The sequence below is a fragment of the Anomaloglossus baeobatrachus genome, chromosome 5, assembly GCF_048569485.1.
Source record: "Anomaloglossus baeobatrachus isolate aAnoBae1 chromosome 5, aAnoBae1.hap1, whole genome shotgun sequence".
Taxonomy (NCBI): domain Eukaryota; kingdom Metazoa; phylum Chordata; class Amphibia; order Anura; family Aromobatidae; genus Anomaloglossus; species Anomaloglossus baeobatrachus.
Genome location: NC_134357.1, coordinates 135,184,460 through 135,203,132, shown reverse-complemented (window position 1 = coordinate 135,203,132; position 18,673 = coordinate 135,184,460). Strand labels below are relative to the sequence as shown.

Genomic DNA, 18,673 nt, shown 5'->3' with positions numbered 1-18,673 from the left:
AGGATATAATAAGTAAGTAAATATAATAAGTAAGTAAAGCAATTCCTCCCTTACTTGGAGGGTGTGTGGAATGATCTCTGTTAATAATCACAGAGACAAAGGCAATGTGTGCGAAATGGCACCTACCTAGGTCCGCTCTTCTAGTGGTGCAAAAGAGACGAACAGCAGCATAAGCCGCACAAAGCTCCTACCTGCGTTCGCTCCACTAGTGTGCGAGGACACGAACCACTAGATATGGCACCTGCCTAGGTCCGCTCTTCTAGTGGTGCAAAAGAGACGAACAGCAGCGTAAGCCGCACAAAGCTCCTACCTCTGTTCGCTCCCCTAGTGTGCGAGGATACGAACAACTGCCAGACGCAGTATAAGGAACGTTACCCTAGCGGCAACGTCCACCTACGAGTAGAATCACAAGGCCCAGCCAGACCATGTGCCTCAGGCACCTGCCTATGTCCGCTCCCCTAAGAGGTAAGGATACGGACAGCAGCCGAAGCTGTAAGGTATAAGAACGCTACCCTGCCGGTAGCGCTCACCTAGCATAGACAGAGGAATGCCTAGAGGAACGCGCACAGAGCGTCTACTCATATGCATGAACCAAGAGGACTGAGCACCATGCGGCGTGTGTCAGGGTCTTATATAGACTCTGTGCCTCATCCAAGATGGAGGACACCAGAGCCAATCCGCTGCCAGAACGACAGGAGTGACGTCATGCTGGCCTATCACCGAGCAAGACGTCACAAGCACATGACCAGCGACCAATCGGCATAGAAGGTGTCAGAGACATGTGACCTCGTGTCAGCGATGATGTCACCCGCACATGTGCAATGGCTCCAAGATTGGACTTAGTCTCCGGCGCTCGCACATGTGCAGTAGCAAGAAATCTGGACTTAGTCTCCAGCGCTCGCACATGTGCAGTAGCAAGAAATCTGGACTTAGTCTCCAGCGCTCGCACATGTGCAGTAGCAAGAAATCTGGACATAGTCTCCAGTACTCGCAGCAACCGTAACAGTACCTCCCCCTCAAGGGCCCCCCTCCTGGCGACGCAGGTAATCGGCAACTAAGTCGGGAGCATGGACAGCCTCCTCAGGCTCCCAAGAGCGATGTTCCGGGCCATAGCCCTCCCAATCTATCAAGAAGAACCTGCGCCCTCTAACCATCTTAGAACCAACTATGGCTCGGACCTCATAGCTAGAGCGAGAGGAATCAGAGGCAGGAGAGTGCACTTCACGAGCGTGAGGTAAAATAGCCGGCTTTAGCAGTGAGACATGGAATTTGTCATGAATCCTAAGATGGACAGGTAACTTCAATTGATAGACTACAGGATTTACCTGTCGAAGAACCTCATAAGGACCCAGGAAGCGAGGAGCAAATTTGACAGAGCTCACTCTAAGTCTCACGTGTTTTGCAGAGAGCCACACAAAGTCCCCTGGAGAAAAGACAGGAGCCGGGCGACGAAACCGATCGGACACCGTCTTCATACGGTCCTTAGCTGCTTGGATCGACTCTTGAGTCCGATCCCAAACCTCTCTGGCATTGGTTGCCCAGTCGGCCACAAGAGGAGGAGGTGCAGCAGCGGGAAACGGTACCGGTACCCTAGGGTGTTGCCCATTATTGAGTACGAACGGTGTCTGCCCAGTGGCCTCAGCCAGCGAATTGTTAAGGGCAAATTCTGCCCAGGGTAGGAGGGAGGACCAGTTATCGTGGTTTTCAGCAACAAAGTGTCGAAGGTATATAATCATAGATTGATTGGTACGTTCAACCAAACCATTAGTCTCCGGATGGTATGCCGAAGAGAGATTCAACTCAATTTGCAGAAGGCTACAAAGATCTCGCCAGAAACGGGAAGTAAATTGCGGGCCTCTATCACAAATTATACGATCTGGCATCCCGTGAAGCCTAAAGACATGCTTGAGGAATAGTTTGGCTAGTACCCTGGAAGATGGGATTCTCGATAACGGTACGAGATGAACCATCCGGGAGAAATGGTCCGTAATGACCCACACAAATCTATGTCCCTGTGAACATGGAAGATCACCCACAAAGTCCATGCCTACCACCTCCCATGGTCTATCTGGCACTGGTAAAGGATGCAAGAGCCCAGCCGGTCTCTGCCGTAATGGACGGTTGCGAGCACACGAGTAGCAGGAACCGACATATCTCTTGACGTGGCTGGCTAAGTGTGGCCACCAATACCACCTCTCCAGTAACTCTCGTGTCCGCCTAATACCAAAATGCCCACCCACCTTTGAGGTGTGGGCCCATGACAGTATATCATTCTGTCGATCAGGCGGAACAAAGATCTTGCCCGGTGGGATTTGGTCTAACGTCACAGGGGAGAGCGTATGAAAAACCCTGGAGGGAAGGATAAGACGAGGTTCGTCAATCTCTTCCTGGGTAGAAAGCATAGAGCGAGACAGGGCGTCTGCCTTGTTATTCTTACTCCCAGACAGATAGTTGATGGAGAAGTGAAAGCGGGAGAAAAACAAGGACCAGCGGGCTTGGCGAGGATTCAGACGCTGAGCGGTTTGTAAGTACGTCCGATTCTTATGGTCTGTATAGACCTGGAAAGGATGTTTCGCTCCTTCGAGCAAGTGACGCCACTCCTCCAAGGCTAATCTCAAGGCGAGCAGTTCCCTATCCCCAATGGTATAGTTTCTCTCTGCCGGTGAAAAGGTTTTAGCAAAGAAGAAACACGGCCTTTTTCTACCTGCACCGTTCTTTTGATACAAGACCGCACCAGCACCCACTGAAGAGGCATCAACCTCTAAGAGGAAGGGCTTATTCTCATCGGGTCTTTGAAGAACGGGAGCAGTTGAAAAGTGTCTTTTTACTGCCTCAAAAGCCTGAGATGTCTCAGTAGACCAGGCTTTGGGATTAGCACCTTTCTTAGTCAAGGCCACCAAAGGGGCCACCAAAGTAGAAAAATGGGGTATGAACTGCCTGTAATAATTTATGAATCCTAAGAAGCGTTGCACCGCCTTCAAGGAATGAGGTTCGGACCATTGCAGGACAGCAGAGAGCTTCGCAGGATCCATAGCCAGACCCTCTTGTGAGATAATGTAACCCAAAAAAGGCAATGAGGACTGCTCGAATACACATTTCTCGAGTTTAGCAAACAATGAGTGCTCCCTTAAACGGGAAAGGACACGAACGACATCCTGACGATGAGTCTCCAGATCAGGAGAAAAAATCAGGATGTCGTCTAGATACACCACTACTGAGGATAACAGTAAATCCCTGAACACATCGTTTACGAAGTCCTGAAATACTGCGGGTGCATTACATAACCCAAAAGGCATGACGAGGTATTCATAGTGACCGTCTCGGGTGTTAAAAGCGGTCTTCCATTCGTCACCCTTTCGAATTCGTACCAAGTTATACGCACCCCGCAGATCCAACTTCGTAAAAACTTGAGCTCCTCTCAGTCTGTCAAAGAGCTCCGAAATTAAAGGTAATGGGTATTTGTTCTTTATTGTGATTGCGTTGAGACCCCTGTAATCTATGCAGGGACGCAAATCACCCTCTTTCTTCCGAACAAAGAAAAACCCAGCTCCCGCGGGAGAGACAGACTTACGAATGAACCCCTTCTCTAAACTCTCTCTTATATAGGTCGACATGGCCTCCGACTCAGGTATCGACAGGGGGTAAACCCTGCCTTTAGGTGGAACCGAACCTGGGATAAGGTCTATGGCACAGTCATACGGCCTATGGGGTGGAAGAACCTCAGCACCCTGTTTGGAGAACACGTCAGCGAAATCCAAATAGGGTGTAGGTATGGGAGAGAGATCAGTTGATGCAACCGCAACGACCTTAGGTGGTAAGGGAAGACATCGGGACTGACATTTCGAACCCCAACTAATAATGCTGTCAGACTCCCAGTCAATGTGAGGAGCATGAGTCCGAAGCCATGGAAGACCCAGAAGGACGTCGTCTATACCCTCAGGCAAAACAAGAAAAGAAATCTCCTCTATGTGACCCTGAGACAGGGAAAGGCGCAAGGGAACTGTCCTCAATGTAATGGAGTCAGACAACATAGTTCCATTAACAACACGGACAGGAATAGGCGCCTCTAACATGATAGAGGGAATATTGTGTCCCTTTACAAATCCTGAGGACACAAAAATCCCGTCAGCTCCGGAATCCACAAAAGCCATAATAGGCCATGTATTCTCAGATAACGAGAGCTGACCTGGGATACAACACTTAGAGGGTGCAGAAGACGTCTCTAGTAACCCCCCTCTAATGGTTACTAGGCCAGGGAGTTTCCCTGACGACTAGGACACTTGTTGGCATAGTGCCCAGCCTGACGACATACGTAACATATAGGAGGACCAGACTTGCGTAGTCTGGAGAACGTATGACCTAACTCCATAGGAGTGGGAGATGTTTCAGATGCTGAGGAAGATGGTAGTGGACCCTCAACAACTGGAATAGCCCGATGCTTAGGGCGTGAGGAAGAGACCTCGAGTCTACGTTCCTTATGGCGTACATCGATCCTCGTTGCTACTGTGATCAAGTCCTCCAGAGAAGCAGGGACCTCACGAGTAGCAAGGGCATCCTTGACATAGCCTGCCAACCCTCTCCAGAAGATAGGAATCAACACCTTCTCTGGCCAATCTAGTTCTGCCACCAGAGTTCTAAAAGCAATGGCATAAGAACTAGTGGATAACGAACCCTGAGATAGATCTAACAGTCTCAGGGCCGCATCATGGGTAACCTGCGGACCCATGAATACCGCCTTAAGAGCATCAAGAAAGTCTTGATGTCTCAGAGTAACCACATCAGAGCGCTCCCATAGGGGAGTCGCCCATTCTAAGGCTTTGTCCTGAAGTAAGGAGATGATAAAGCCTACTCTGGACCTCTCCGTAGAGAAGCGAGAAGAGTTGACCTCTAGGTGTATCTGACACTGACTAATGAAACCACGACATGATCTGGCATCGCCAGAATATCTGTTTGGCAGAGCAAGTCGAGGATCATGTGCAGATGTCACCATGGTCTGAGGTTTATCCTCTATACTCTTGAGCCGTGACTCAAGTACTTGTATGTAACGGTGTAACTGCTGATATTCTGCCATAACTGCCAGACCCTTGGCTCAGTCCTAATGTTACGGGGGGCTGTCTGATAATAACCGAAAGGAGTATCAGACAGTCAGGGTCCACCGTGCAAAGACTTTGCTGCAGACTATGGCAGAGTGCAATACCTCTGTTAACTCACAGAAGGATATAATAAGTAAGTAAATATAATAAGTAAGTAAAGCAATTCCTCCCTTACTTGGAGGGTGTGTGGAATGATCTCTGTTAATAATCACAGAGACAAAGGCAATGTGTGCGAAATGGCACCTACCTAGGTCCGCTCTTCTAGTGGTGCAAAAGAGACGAACAGCAGCATAAGCCGCACAAAGCTCCTACCTCTGTTCGCTCCACTAGTGTGCGAGGACACGAACCACTAGATATGGCACCTGCCTAGGTCCGCTCTTCTAGTGGTGCAAAAGAGACGAACAGCAGCGTAAGCCGCACAAAGCTCCTACCTCTGTTCGCTCCCCTAGTGTGCGAGGATACGAACAACTGCCAGACGCAGTATAAGGAACGTTACCCTAGCGGCAACGTCCACCTACAAGTAGAATCACAAGGCCCAGCCAGACCATGTGCCTCAGGCACCTGCCTATGTCCGCTCCCCTAAGAGGTAAGGATACGGACAGCAGCCGAAGCTGTAAGGTATAAGAACGCTACCCTGCCGGTAGCGCTCACCTAGCATAGACAGAGGAATGCCTAGAGGAACGCGCACAGAGCGTCTACTCATATGCATGAACCAAGAGGACTGAGCACCATGCGGCGTGTGTCAGGGTCTTATATAGACTCTGTGCCTCATCCAAGATGGAGGACACCAGAGCCAATCCGCTGCCAGAACGACAGGAGTGACGTCATGCTGGCCTATCACCGAGCAAGACGTCACAAGCACATGACCAGCGACCAATCGGCATAGAAGGTGTCAGAGACATGTGACCTCGTGTCAGCGATGATGTCACCCGCACATGTGCAATGGCTCCAAGATTGGACTTAGTCTCCGGCGCTCGCACATGTGCAGTAGCAAGAAATCTGGACTTAGTCTCCAGCGCTCGCACATGTGCAGTAGCAAGAAATCTGGACATAGTCTCCAGTACTCGCAGCAACCGTAACAGCCGCTGACAGCAGACACAGACAGAGCCATGTAGCAGAGCTGAATGGCTGCTGACAGCAGACACAGACAGAGCCGCGTGATCAGAATGAAGTTGGATGAACTTCACCCGACTTCATTGTCCTCCCGCGGCTCTGTCTGTGTGTCATGGCCTGATTTTTGGTCACCGGTGAAGGTGTCACCGGTGACCGCAAATCCCCTGAGTGACTTAAGTGACCAGCGGTATCAGCGGTGCCATCACTGAGGTTACCCGCGGCCACAGCTGAAGTCCTCCAGTTGAGATCTGTGGCCGCAGGTAACCTGAGTGACGTCATCGCTGATAGCGCGACTCACTTCAGTCGCTGCGGGGAGCTCACAGAAAGCGGTCGTGGTCTGTGACCGCTCTCTGTCAGCTTCTGATGTAGCAGAGCTGAAAGCGTCGTGGGACCTCTGTGGATTACGTCGGACCTGGAGGGGTATTTGGGGGTTTAATAAAAAGGTGAAAGAGGGTTTTTTTGTCATTTATTTCAAATAAAGGATTTTTGGTGTATGTCTTTATTTTCTTTATCTTACAGGTTAATTATGGAAGGTATCTCGGGGAGACGCCTGCCATGATTAACCTAGGACTTAGTGGCAGCTATGGGCTGCTGCCATTAACTCCTTATTACCTCGATTGACACTGCACCAGGGCAATTCGGGATGAGCTGGGTACAGTCCCAGGACTGTCGCATCTAATGGATGTGGCAATTCCGGGCGGCTGCTGGCTGATATTGTTAGGGTGGGGGGCTCCCCATAACGTGGAGCTCCCCATCCTGACAATACCAGCCTCCTGCATATGGCTTTACCCTGGCTGGTATGAATATTGATAGGGAACCACACGCCGTTTTTTAAAAATTATTTATTTATTTAATTTACTGCACGATATAGACCCGCCCACCAGCAGCTGTGATTGGTTGCAGTGAGACAGCTGTCCCTCAACGTGGGGGCATGTCTGACTGCAACCAGCAACCAATCATAGGCACCGGTGGGTGGGGAAAGCAGTGAATACGTGATGGACTAATGAGCAGCCGGCTTTTTCAAAAGAGGAAAAGCCGCCGGAGCTTTGTGACAGCCATGCAGCGCCACGCTGGAGATCGAGGATCGGTGAGTATGAGAAAGGGGGTGGGAGAGACCGAAAGAGAGAGAATAGAGACCAAGAGGGAGAGACCGACAGACAGAGAGAGAGACCGACAGACAGAGAGCGAGACCGACAGACAGAGAGCGAGACCGACAGACAGAGAAAGAGAAACCGACTGACCGAGATAGAGATTGACCGACATTGACAGACCTCACTCATTTCCAGTGTTCTCTGCAACATGCGATAAATAATTAGAAAAATGCATGTCACTAGGATGGTGTGTGTGCCGTCCGTGTGACATCCGTTTTTTCCATGCACCCATAGACTTTCATTGGAGTGACTCGCACGTGAAACTCACCAAAACGCAGCATGCTGCGATTTTTTTCTCAGTCCGATTTGGACTGAGAAAAAAATAGCAGATGGGAGCTGCCACATTGATTAACATTAGTCCGAGTGCAATGCGAGAATTTCTCGCATTGCACTCATACGAGTTAATCGCAAGTGTGAAGCCGGCCTAATAATAAGCCCTGGAGGCAGATTCTCATGCAGATCAGTGTCTGGCCCATTGCCTTGAATAGATCATTTACATATGAGAAATTGTGCATTTCTCTGGAATTATATAGAATATAGAAATGTGGCACTCCTTCTATAGTCGCTGGTGCTTGGATAGGGTCCCACCCCAGATCAAAAAATTGAAAAAAATCCAGCACTCAAAGCATTCAACTGGAATTGTTTTATATTTTATTCATTGTTCTGTGTAATTATTAAAGACGTTTCGGTCATCCGACCTTCATCAGTTTACACTACAATAAAAAGATACATGAAAAATTTTTAAGTATACAGAAATAATGGCATTATACAATCATGGTAACAAAAAAGGACAGATCTGTCCTTTTTTGTTACCATGATTGTATAATGCCATTATTTCTGTATACTTAAAAATTTTTCATGTATCTTTTTATTGTAGTGTAAACTGATGAAGGTCGGATGACCGAAACGTCTTTAATAATTACACAGAACAATGAATAAAATATAAAACAATTCCAGTTGAATGCTTTGAGTGCTGGATTTTTTTCAATTTTTTCTTCTCTGGAATTAGACATCGGATCACAGATATCAAGTTATCATTTTATTCAGTTTCCTATGACCTATATGCCATATAGACAGCTTAGGAGGGCCATAGAATCATAGCATGGTAGAGTTGGAAGGAACCTCAAGGGCCATCGGGTTCAACCCCCTGCGAGTGCAGGTTTTCCCAAATCATCCCAGCTATTTCTTGTTCTGGCTTTCGCTTGAAGATTTCTATTGATGGAGAGCTCACTACCTACCGTGGTCACCTGTTCTACTCTCTGACTGCTCTCACTGTCAGAAAGTTTTTCCTAATGTCCAATCTGAATCTCCTTCCTTTAAGTTTCATCCCATTGCTTTTTGTACTCCCTTGTGCTAATGAGAATAGAGTGGTTCCCTCGGCATTATGACTGCCTTTCAGATATTTTTAGACCACTATTAAGTCTCCTCTCAGCCTCTTCTGTAAACTAAACATTCCTAGTTCTTTTAGCCGCTCTACCTATGACATGGTTTTCAGAGCTTCTACCATCTTGGTTGCTTTTCTCTCGACTTACTTCAATATATCGATGTCTTTCTTGAATTGGGAGGCTCAGAACTGTACACAGTATTCCAGGTGGGGTCTAACCAGGCAAGAGAATAGGGGAATAATGATCTCTCTTAATCTAGATTCAATGCTTGTCTTGATACATCACAGAATTTTGTTGGCCTTTTTAGCTGTAGCGCCACACTGTTGGCTCATGTTGAATCTAGGCTCTACTATTATGTCCAAACCCTTTTTCCCTGTGCTATCACTTAGCGCTATTCCTCCCATATCCCATACTATAGATGGTTTTTAAATTTCATTTACACAGATGTAGGACTTTGCATTTGTCACGGTTAAACGCCATTCTGTTCGCCTTGGCCCATTCGAGTGGGTTTAGATAATTTTGAATATGCTCTCTTTCCTCTCTAGTGTTGGCTAAATCAATCCTACTGTCAGCTTCCCTTTAACAGCATTGCTTTTAGGGAGAAATCCCTACATTATATAGAGTTGCACGGTGCACAGAGTTCACAAGAATTCTATGCACACAGATCAGCTGTATAAATGTAGTCTAATTCACCAATACGAAGTGATACAAGCAGCAAATAAATACACATCAAAAGAAAAATGGATTCATAAACTGAATTTTATTCTTTAAATTGCTGCACAGTTTTACAGCTGTATAGTTCTACAAGTGAAACTAAATTTTGATGAAACTCACCTACAAAAAAGTGAGCTATGCAAATGTATAACACACACTGCTTTGGACTACATGTATAATGTATAATGACCACAGATTCAAGTTATAGACTTCTTTGTAGACTTAGTGAACCAAAGAATAACACATCTGTTAATTACTATTCAACTTTTAAGATTGAAATATGCTACCAATGTTGGAAAAACTTAACTAAAAGAACTTGTAGTTTATGGTCTAAGAAAGCAATGGGAAGACGAGATGGGGGCATGTAAGCGTTGCATGGAGAAATGCCTGCCAGCTGCAATAAACCAGGCCTGGAATAAGGTCACACAGCTAACAGTAATCCCTATACAATTAGTCAGCACATAGTGAATGCTAAGAACTACAAATATTCTTTGGCACAATGTTGGTATACTATAGGTAATGAAATACCCATAATTGCTCACTGACACCACCGTATTAATCAGACCAATGGTATCCAATTTTATATTAGCTTGCACATTATTCAATATGGCAGTGTTGAGCAAAGTTTTTCTTCTCATGCCGATTCGGCAAAAAAAAAATCTGACACAGCAGTCCTTGGGTACATAGAAAACTTTGGACTGCACTCAGATGACGTCCAAGTGCAGTCCGATATTCACGGACTGACTGGAGAAGATGGAGAAAATTTGTTCTCTATCTTCTCACAGTGTGCTCTGATTTTCTCATCTAAGAGAATTGGGTCACACTTTGTTGACACTCGGATGAAAGTGTCCTTAACATAATTGACCCAGTCCTCTCAGATGAGAGAATCTACAGTTGTGCCTAAAAGTCATAGCCTGTATAATATTGATGTTAAACGTTAGATTCTTTAGCAACTGAGAAAACATGAGTAGCTAAAATTCCTGCCAAGTAAAGTGCCAAACACTTGTAACGAATTGTAACAAGGTGGCAGGTATGTATCACAGAAGTGGTGTAAACCTTTATGTCAATTCTGGTACTTGTAGTGCCATGATTCTTGCTGTGGCGTGTAAGAGCCAGATTTATGGGCAGCTAGGGAGATAAGTGGGTCTGGCGATCCACAAACCTCCACCCATGGGTGTGTCTCAGTTGTTTTAATGAGACTGTTTGTTTGTCACATAACTTTCAGTGTATGGAGGCTGTGTGTGTGAATCCTTTGTGGGGAAAAGAGGATTCATTTGTCCTAATTAGGACTGTGGACAGAGGTATTGAAACCTCTCTGCAAGGAACCCCTGGGAGAAGACAGGGTTTGTTTTGTGCTGACCGTGGTCACTGTATGGAAGGGCTGCGATGCACTGAAGGTACGGACTACTGACTGGTGTCAGTGGGATACTTAACAAGTGTATCTCAAGCTGTGAGGGCGTACCATAACGTAACGGACTTGAAATCTATGTTTATGTATACTGGCCTGGGTCAATAGAATACTTGAATAGTGTATCTGAACCTGAGTAGGCGTACCGCGAATATTACAGTCTTGAAATCCGGATTTATGTTGCGTAACATGAGAGTGGTTTATGTGTTTTAATAAACCGACTGGACTTTTGAATGTTTTTTGTTCCAGTAGCAGTTCCCTAATGAGTAGAGATGAGCGAACCAGTCGCGGTTCGGCTCGAGCTCGGTTTGCCGAACCGAGGTCTGGTTCTAGTTCGGTTCGGCGAACCACTCGAACCCATAGGAAACAATGGGAGGCAATCACAAACACATAAAAACACCTAGAAAACACCCTCAAAGGTGTCCAAAAGGTGACAAACAACTCACAACACAACACAAACACATGGGAAAGTGACAAGGACATATACTCATGCGAAAACAAAACAGCTGGGCAAGGAAAATGAGGAGAAGACACAGATATATGAGTATATGCAAGGGAACATCGATGCCATTACTGTGCAACTTGAGCCCTGCTCATTTTAGGCATCCAATCTGGATAAACTGCCTGAGCTCACCATGTATGCCTTGGGGATCTTGTCGTGTCCCGCAGCCAGCGTTCTCTCGGAACGTGTCCTCAGTGCTGCTGGGGGTGTGCTGACAGATAAGCACACGCGTCTGTCCACTGACAATGTGGACATACTAACGTTCACCAAGATGAGGAAGTCATGGCTCTCAGAGGACTTTTCTTCCCCTGGCTCAGCCAGGGGAGGCGAAAGGCACGCGTATTTTTGAGAGTGCTTCATGCAAAGCATCTTTTTCATCTTGAAAATGGGGGTCAACTGATGCCAGTCAAGTGGGGTATGTGTTGCCCAATTAGTGGAAACGAGGGAGACTGGTTGGAGTCCCCTCGCTTTTGAAAAAAGAACCAAGATGAACAAGTCATGGCTCTCAGAGGACTTTTCTTCCCCTATGTCATCCAGGGGAGGCGAAAGGCACGCGTATTTTTAAGAGTGCTTCATGCAAAGCATCTTTTTCATCATGAAAATGGGGGTAAACTGATGCCAGTCAAGTGGGGTGTGTGTGGCCCAATTAGTGGAAACGAGGGAGACTGTCGTTGGAGTCCCCTCGCTGTTTTTTACATGATTTTCGAAGTGCATGAGATGCCTAAGAGGTTTAGTTTCAGCATCTCAAACTTGTTGGCTACATGAAGGCTGCCTTTACACCCTTTTGTCACCGAGGATTTTCGAGACCTTATGCCCATTGCAGTGCCCCAAGAGCCGATGGACATTTGCCACTCCTTCTCCAAAAAAGGGGTGCCCGCGCTATCACAGCAGGTCGCACACAACATCACCGCTTCCTTGAGAAACTCTGTGTGTGACAGGGTGCATTTCACCACAGATACTTGGAACAGTAAGCATGGACAGGGGTGTTACATGTCGCTGACTGGGCACTGGGTAACTATGGTGAGAGATGGAGAAGGGTCTGCTGTACAAGTCTTTCCGTCCCCACGAGTTGTGTGTTTCAATACTTCCTCTGTATGTACAAGTTCCTCCACTGCTTCTGCCTCATCAACCTCGTGTTGTTCCTGCACCTCAGCCCAAACCCTGTGTGGTCAGGCCACCCTTCCTTGTAACTGCGCCCAAGGAATCCCACAGACCTCCTTACTATGCTGGCAGCAGAGCTCAAGGCCATCAAGCGGTCAAATGTTTACTTTGAAATGTAGGGGAAATGTGAGACACCGCTGTGGAGTTGTGGACGGTTAGCTCTGTAGAGTGAGACCGAGTTTCATCAATGGTTGTCTCCACTCAACCAGCAGCCAGGGAATGCCGTGTGCGACAATGATGCTAAACAGTCTGCGGCCCTTCTTCAGGGCAATGTGACACACGTGCCTTGTATGGCTCACGGGTTGAATCTGAATCTCCAGCAATTTTTAAAACACTATCCCGGCCTACATGTCCTACTGTCGAGGGCACAGTGTAACGCCTGCCTGGATCGACACACTCAGACGGGCTCTAAAGTATAGGCTAGAGGGAACCCACTCACCAAGCTGGACCCCCAGAACCCTGAAACCCTTTAACCCCTATACAGTTATTTTGAATGACACAGGGCCCAAGTTGATCAATACCTATGGAAGGCTGCAGTTCCAGAGAATAGTAGTCATGCAGGGTCAAAACATTAATTGAGGAAGAGGAACAGAATGGGAGGGACAGGACTTAATCAGAAAACAAGCAGAGATGAAATGCAAATCGGCCAACGAGGTACCTAAACAGCAAGCAGGAAAAGTAGTCAGGTAACAAGCACACAAACTCATAAAACTAAACTGGGGGTAACAGTAACCAGAGGTTCATAGCTATGTCTGGCAGTGGTGTTCAGACAGGAGGGGCCTAAAAAAGGGTGTTGTGTCTTCCCATTGGTTGTAGCTGAATGATGGTACTTCATCTGTGAGATACCCACCACCTGCGTTCAGCCATTGGTTCTGCATATGTCAAGGTAACGCAGCCCAGTGGGTGAGCATAACCTGCGTCCACCTGCGCCGCTGGTGTCGACTTCTCTCCCATCATCAGCACTATGCACGAAAGGAACAAGTTGTCACCTTGCGGCAGGAGTACAAATTGACGTAGCGGACTCCGGTGGTGACTTAACAGCCGTGTGCGGCAATGATGCAAACATGGCAGCGTGCCTTCGTCAGGGCAATGTGACACACGTGCCTTGTATGGCTCACGTGTTTAATCTGATTCTCCAGCAATTTTTAAAACAACATCCTGGCCTACATGGCCTTGTACAGCGGGCACGCTCGCTATGTGCTCACTTCCATCGTTCTCACCCAGTAGCTCAACAACTTTCATCGCTCCTGAAGTCTTAAGGTCTGGCGGTAAAACGTCTGAAATGCGATGTTCCGACATGCAGGAATTTGAATCTGCACATGTTGCAGCGTCTGTGGCAGCACCGCAGACCCCTGCTGAAATACGTTATGATGTATACCCTGGGCTAACTTGATCCAGAGGTGGTGCAGATCACGCTGCTGGAATGGTGTCAGATCAAGGACATATGCACCGTTCTACACAGTTTACAAATGTCGACGCAGATGTTTAACACTGGCGATGACATTCTCAGCGTGACAATTTTGGTCATCTACATGATGGAGCACACTGTAAGCATTATTTGGAGTCAGGTGTTGGTCCAAGAGGAAGGGAGGAAGTACTGGAGGAGTCATATGCGGAAGGGATAACAAGATCTATAAGGTCCAGACGGTCAGCGGCACCTTGGCAGCAGTCATGGTACAGTGGGGGAGAGGGATTATCAAGGGCCCTTAGTATCAGCAAAACAGTTGAGGAAGGTGCAGGAGCCCAGGAAGAAATGGAGGACGAACTGGCGATGGCCATGGAAGACTCAGCAGATTAGTGAGAGCTTGCTCACATTTCGGTTGTGCGAGGTTGTGGGGAGAGGGCAGAGGAAGGAGGCACGATTCTCACCTCTCCGCCACCAACACACCAAGGACTTGGTCCTGCTGGATGCACAAGACACCTTCTTGCTGCACTACCTACAACATGACCCTCAGATTGTACGAATTCCAAGTCATGCTGACTACTGGTTGCCACACTGTTAGGGGTACTTTGCACGCTGCGACATCGCAGGCCGATGCTGCGATGCCGAGCGCGATAGTACCCGCCCCCGTCGCAGCAGCGATATCCTTGTGATAGCTGCCGTAGCGAACATTATCGCTACGGCAGCTTCACATGGACTCACCTGTCCTGCGACCGTCGCTCTGGCCGGCGACCCGCCTCCTTGTTAAGGGGGCGGGTCGTGCAGCGTCATAGCGACGTCACACGCCAGGCGGCCAATCGGAGCGGAGGGGCGGAGATGAGTGGGATGTAAACATCCCGCCCATCTCCTTCCTTCCGCATATTCTACGGAAGCCGCAGTGACGCCGGTAGGAGATGTTCCTCGCTCCTGCGGCTTCACACACGGCGATGTGTGCTGCCGCAGGAGCAAGGAACAACATCGGACTGTCGCGTCTGCGTAATTATGGATTACGCCGACGCTGCAGCGATGATACGATTACGACGCTTTTGCGCTCGTTAATCGTATTATCGAGCCTTTACACACTACGATGTCGCATGCGATGCCGGAAGTGCGTCACTTTTAATTTGACCCCACCGACATCGCAGCTGCGATGTCGTAGTGTGCAAAGCCCGCCTTAGATCCCCGTTAGAACACAAAATTTTGCGAAATAACTCCTGCCATAAAAAGGGACGCACATATGCAGGAGTATCAGCAGAAGGTGTTACGCAATCTTACATCTGCTTTTCCACTAAACACCAGTGGTGCACAGAGTGAATCTCAACGCTTTTTCATCGATAGGAGGAAATGGTCTTACTTGTCCACATCTGAGGGACCGAAGGCTGGCTGCTGTGCTGAGACGGCATTGAGTACGGTGTCTCTGCAGAGTTGCATTTTTGGTCATATACAAACTGAGTTGAAAAAGGACAGATGCTGGTGGAAAGGGGAACAGGTGTGTTGGAAAGGGTAAAAAAGTTTGTGTCCGTGGGTTTGGTGGTTAAGCAAAATTAACATTTGCTGAAGAAACAACATCTGGTATGGTGGGACTGGCAGATTTGGATAAGGTGGTGTATACCATGTTACCGCTATATAAAAAATATTAAGAAGAAAAGAAAGAGAAAGGTAGATGTCCCAATCGCCATTCGGTGTCCACCGTGCTCACAGATGGAAAAGGAGAGGTTGGCAACTGGAAGGTTAGGTGGAGGATACAGAGCTGGTTGACTCTCAAACAAATAGTAGCCTGAACCGAGTTAGATGCCACTCGGATCTGGAGACTGGGAGCCCTGTTAGCATGACAGGGTCCACACAACCACCCAGCCCCGGAACTCCCTGTTAACAACAGAGGGGCCATTGGGTACGCTGTCCGTGTGCGTAGGGGACACACCTGTGGACAGCAGGCGCATCAGCAGCAGCAGGCCTGTTTATGCCACTGGGCTGCACTAGCAGGACTGGTAGGACAGGAGCTGTTCTTAAACGTTCTGTGTTACCAACTGTGGTGGCGGTCTGCATCGATGACCTATCCCTGCCTACCTCTGGGCTAAAGCCGCAATGTGTTCAACACATGGAGGTGTGCTGTTTCGTAGCATAATAGAAGACTGGGCACCTTCTTGTTGGCTCCAGCCCCTTTTATAACCTGGGTCTGCCCCAAACCAGGGTGGACCACAATGCACCTCCTGGAGACAAAAGCAGAGTGACACGTCATGAGTGGCATAACTAGTGTCCTATTTTGAACCGCCACTTGAATGATGACCTCATGGCTGCCACAACCAAAACACCTCAACAGTCATCGTCTGACCAACAACAATGAGGTGACAAGTCATAGGGGCGGGCCTCTGCAAGCCTGTTGGGAGTGGCCTGGCCAAATTGTCAGGACACCTGATGCCCTGTGGTCTATATGGGCCCCCCACATCAGGGGCAGGGCCAAAGAGTTCATTACCCGACCTAGCCTCTGATGCAGTAAGTGCCTGAGCATGCTCAGTAGCATGAAATACATTTTCTGAAAAAAAGACTATCCGCTTCAGCATGCTGTCTAGGCACAACACAGGACTTAGACCCGGCATGGAGTGCAAGTACCTGTGCAAAGAGGCTTTTCTCAGTCAGTGTGAAGCCCCACAGGTGTTGTGTTGGTGCATTACCTTCAGGGACTCCACGTGGAGGAAGAGTCTGGTCACTCTTAAGTTGCTTCTTTATATGTATTTTTGCGACGCCACTCTTGGTATTGCGGTCAGTGGGGACCGCCACTGCAGTGTAAGGGGACACCTGGGGCTGATGTTGGGTGCAGTTAGTTTTAGTGGCCTCCCGAGAGTGAGTCAAGCCCCAGGACCCTGTGTTAGTGTGTTGAGCCGCAGGTGGCAGAATGACTCAGGCACAGTCCAAACGAGCATGCGCTGTAGCCCAAAATTAAGACTTTGCCTCAGGAATGACACAGTCAGGCTGAGCATACTCAGTAGGCGAAACACTGGTGTTAGGCTGCGGCTGGGGTAAATCGGCACACGTATGCGCACTGGCCGCCTCTCCACACTTACACGTTGTTGAGAAAATAGCCAGCTGGACAACCCGAGGCACAGCCCTAAATGGCAACTGGAACAGCAGCAGGTTGCTTGCGTTTACGGCGGCACCAATTCGTAACAACAAATAACAGCTAAAATAACAGGTTTACTTCTTCCCGTAGATAATCTGATATTATCTTTTTTTCACGGACACGATTATCGTTAACAAAAGTAGAGGAGGCACCCAAACAGCAGCTGCTTCAATGGATGTGAAGTGCGCAATAAAGTGGGCTCTCCTCCACCACAAGTTCAATATCACAAATACTACATTCCACAGTGGTGGAAACCCAATCACACTTGTTTCATAACTGCTCTCAAGTTTCTACCAGCACTGCTGAATAAGGGGTAACAGAGATGGTTGAGTCTGCAGAGCCGTTCAGTCACACTGTAGCCTGGGAATCAGAGGTCTGCTATAAAGCTCCAGTGAGTACAGGCAAAGAAGTTCTTATTATTAGTATTATTATTATGAGTAATATTTATTTATAGAACACCATTGATTCCATGGTGCTGTACATGACAAGGGGGTTACATACAGATTACATATACAAGTAACAATAGACAGACTGGTACAGAGGGCAGAGGACTCAGCCCTTGCGGGATTACATTGTAAAGTATTTTGTGGAGTAGACAGTAGGTGGGGTGTAGGTTGGGCAGAAGCTCCGCACCATGGTGGTGTCATTTAATGGTTATAGTAATTTATGAACAGATGATTTTTCAGGTTCCGTTTGAAGCTTGCGGGTGTAGCAGATAATCTGACGTATTGAGGCAGCGAGTTATAGGAGACAGGGGAAATGATCTGCACAGATGTCCAGAAGGTTTGTGAGTTGGATCCAGGCTCCAATGAAGAAGATGCTGATCATAATGTACACCCTCATTTCCAAACCGTACATCATTCTGGTGGAGACAATGGGTAACATGATGACGAGACTTAGATACCTGATTGTAACGTCAACTTTGCTATTGGGTCAGGGCAGGAAGAGGTTGTCACGGAGGACTCTGGACGAGGGGAATGAAAACACACAGGGTGATGATGAGGTTGGAGACACCACTTACTGTCAAACCAAAGTGAGCCAATCCATGACGTCAGCAGTGGAGGTGGAGGAGGATGCTACTGACGACGAGTTTACGTTGTGTCTTCATGGACAAAGACAAAGTACTGGAAGCAAGTCAACAATTGAATACTCGGCCACAACTCTGCCTATGATAATAAAAAAAATTCACTGCACTCATAGATTGTGATGCAAAAAAATTTTCAAATTTATTGAGGCGACTGTGAAGTCATTCCGACGTTTTGACCTCGCCTGGATCTTAGTCAAGAGTCGCTTCAAGATGGGTGCCTGGGATATGGAAATTTGAGTGGGTTAATAGCGTTTGGTAGAGAATACCTTGAGGATAAAGGTCCTGGTTTTAGCCAGCGCAGCAACATATACACCATATCACCAGCCACAGCGCTGCTGCGCTGGCTAAACCCAGGACCTTTATCCTCAAGGTATTCTCTACCAAACGCAATTAACCCACTCAAATTTCCATATCCCAGGCACCCATCTTGAAGCGACTCTTGACTAAGACCTAGGCGGGGTCGAAATGTTGGAATGACTTCACAGTCGCCTCAATAAATTTGAAAATTTTTTTGCATCACA

General features: G+C 47.7%; 1 protein-coding gene across 1 annotated transcript in view; it reads left to right on the top strand.

Moving 5' to 3' along the window:
- The window catches only part of ADAMTS14 (ADAM metallopeptidase with thrombospondin type 1 motif 14), a 305,508-nt gene that overhangs the window by 53,767 nt on the left and 233,068 nt on the right, over positions 1–18,673 (top strand). The window lies entirely within an intron of this gene.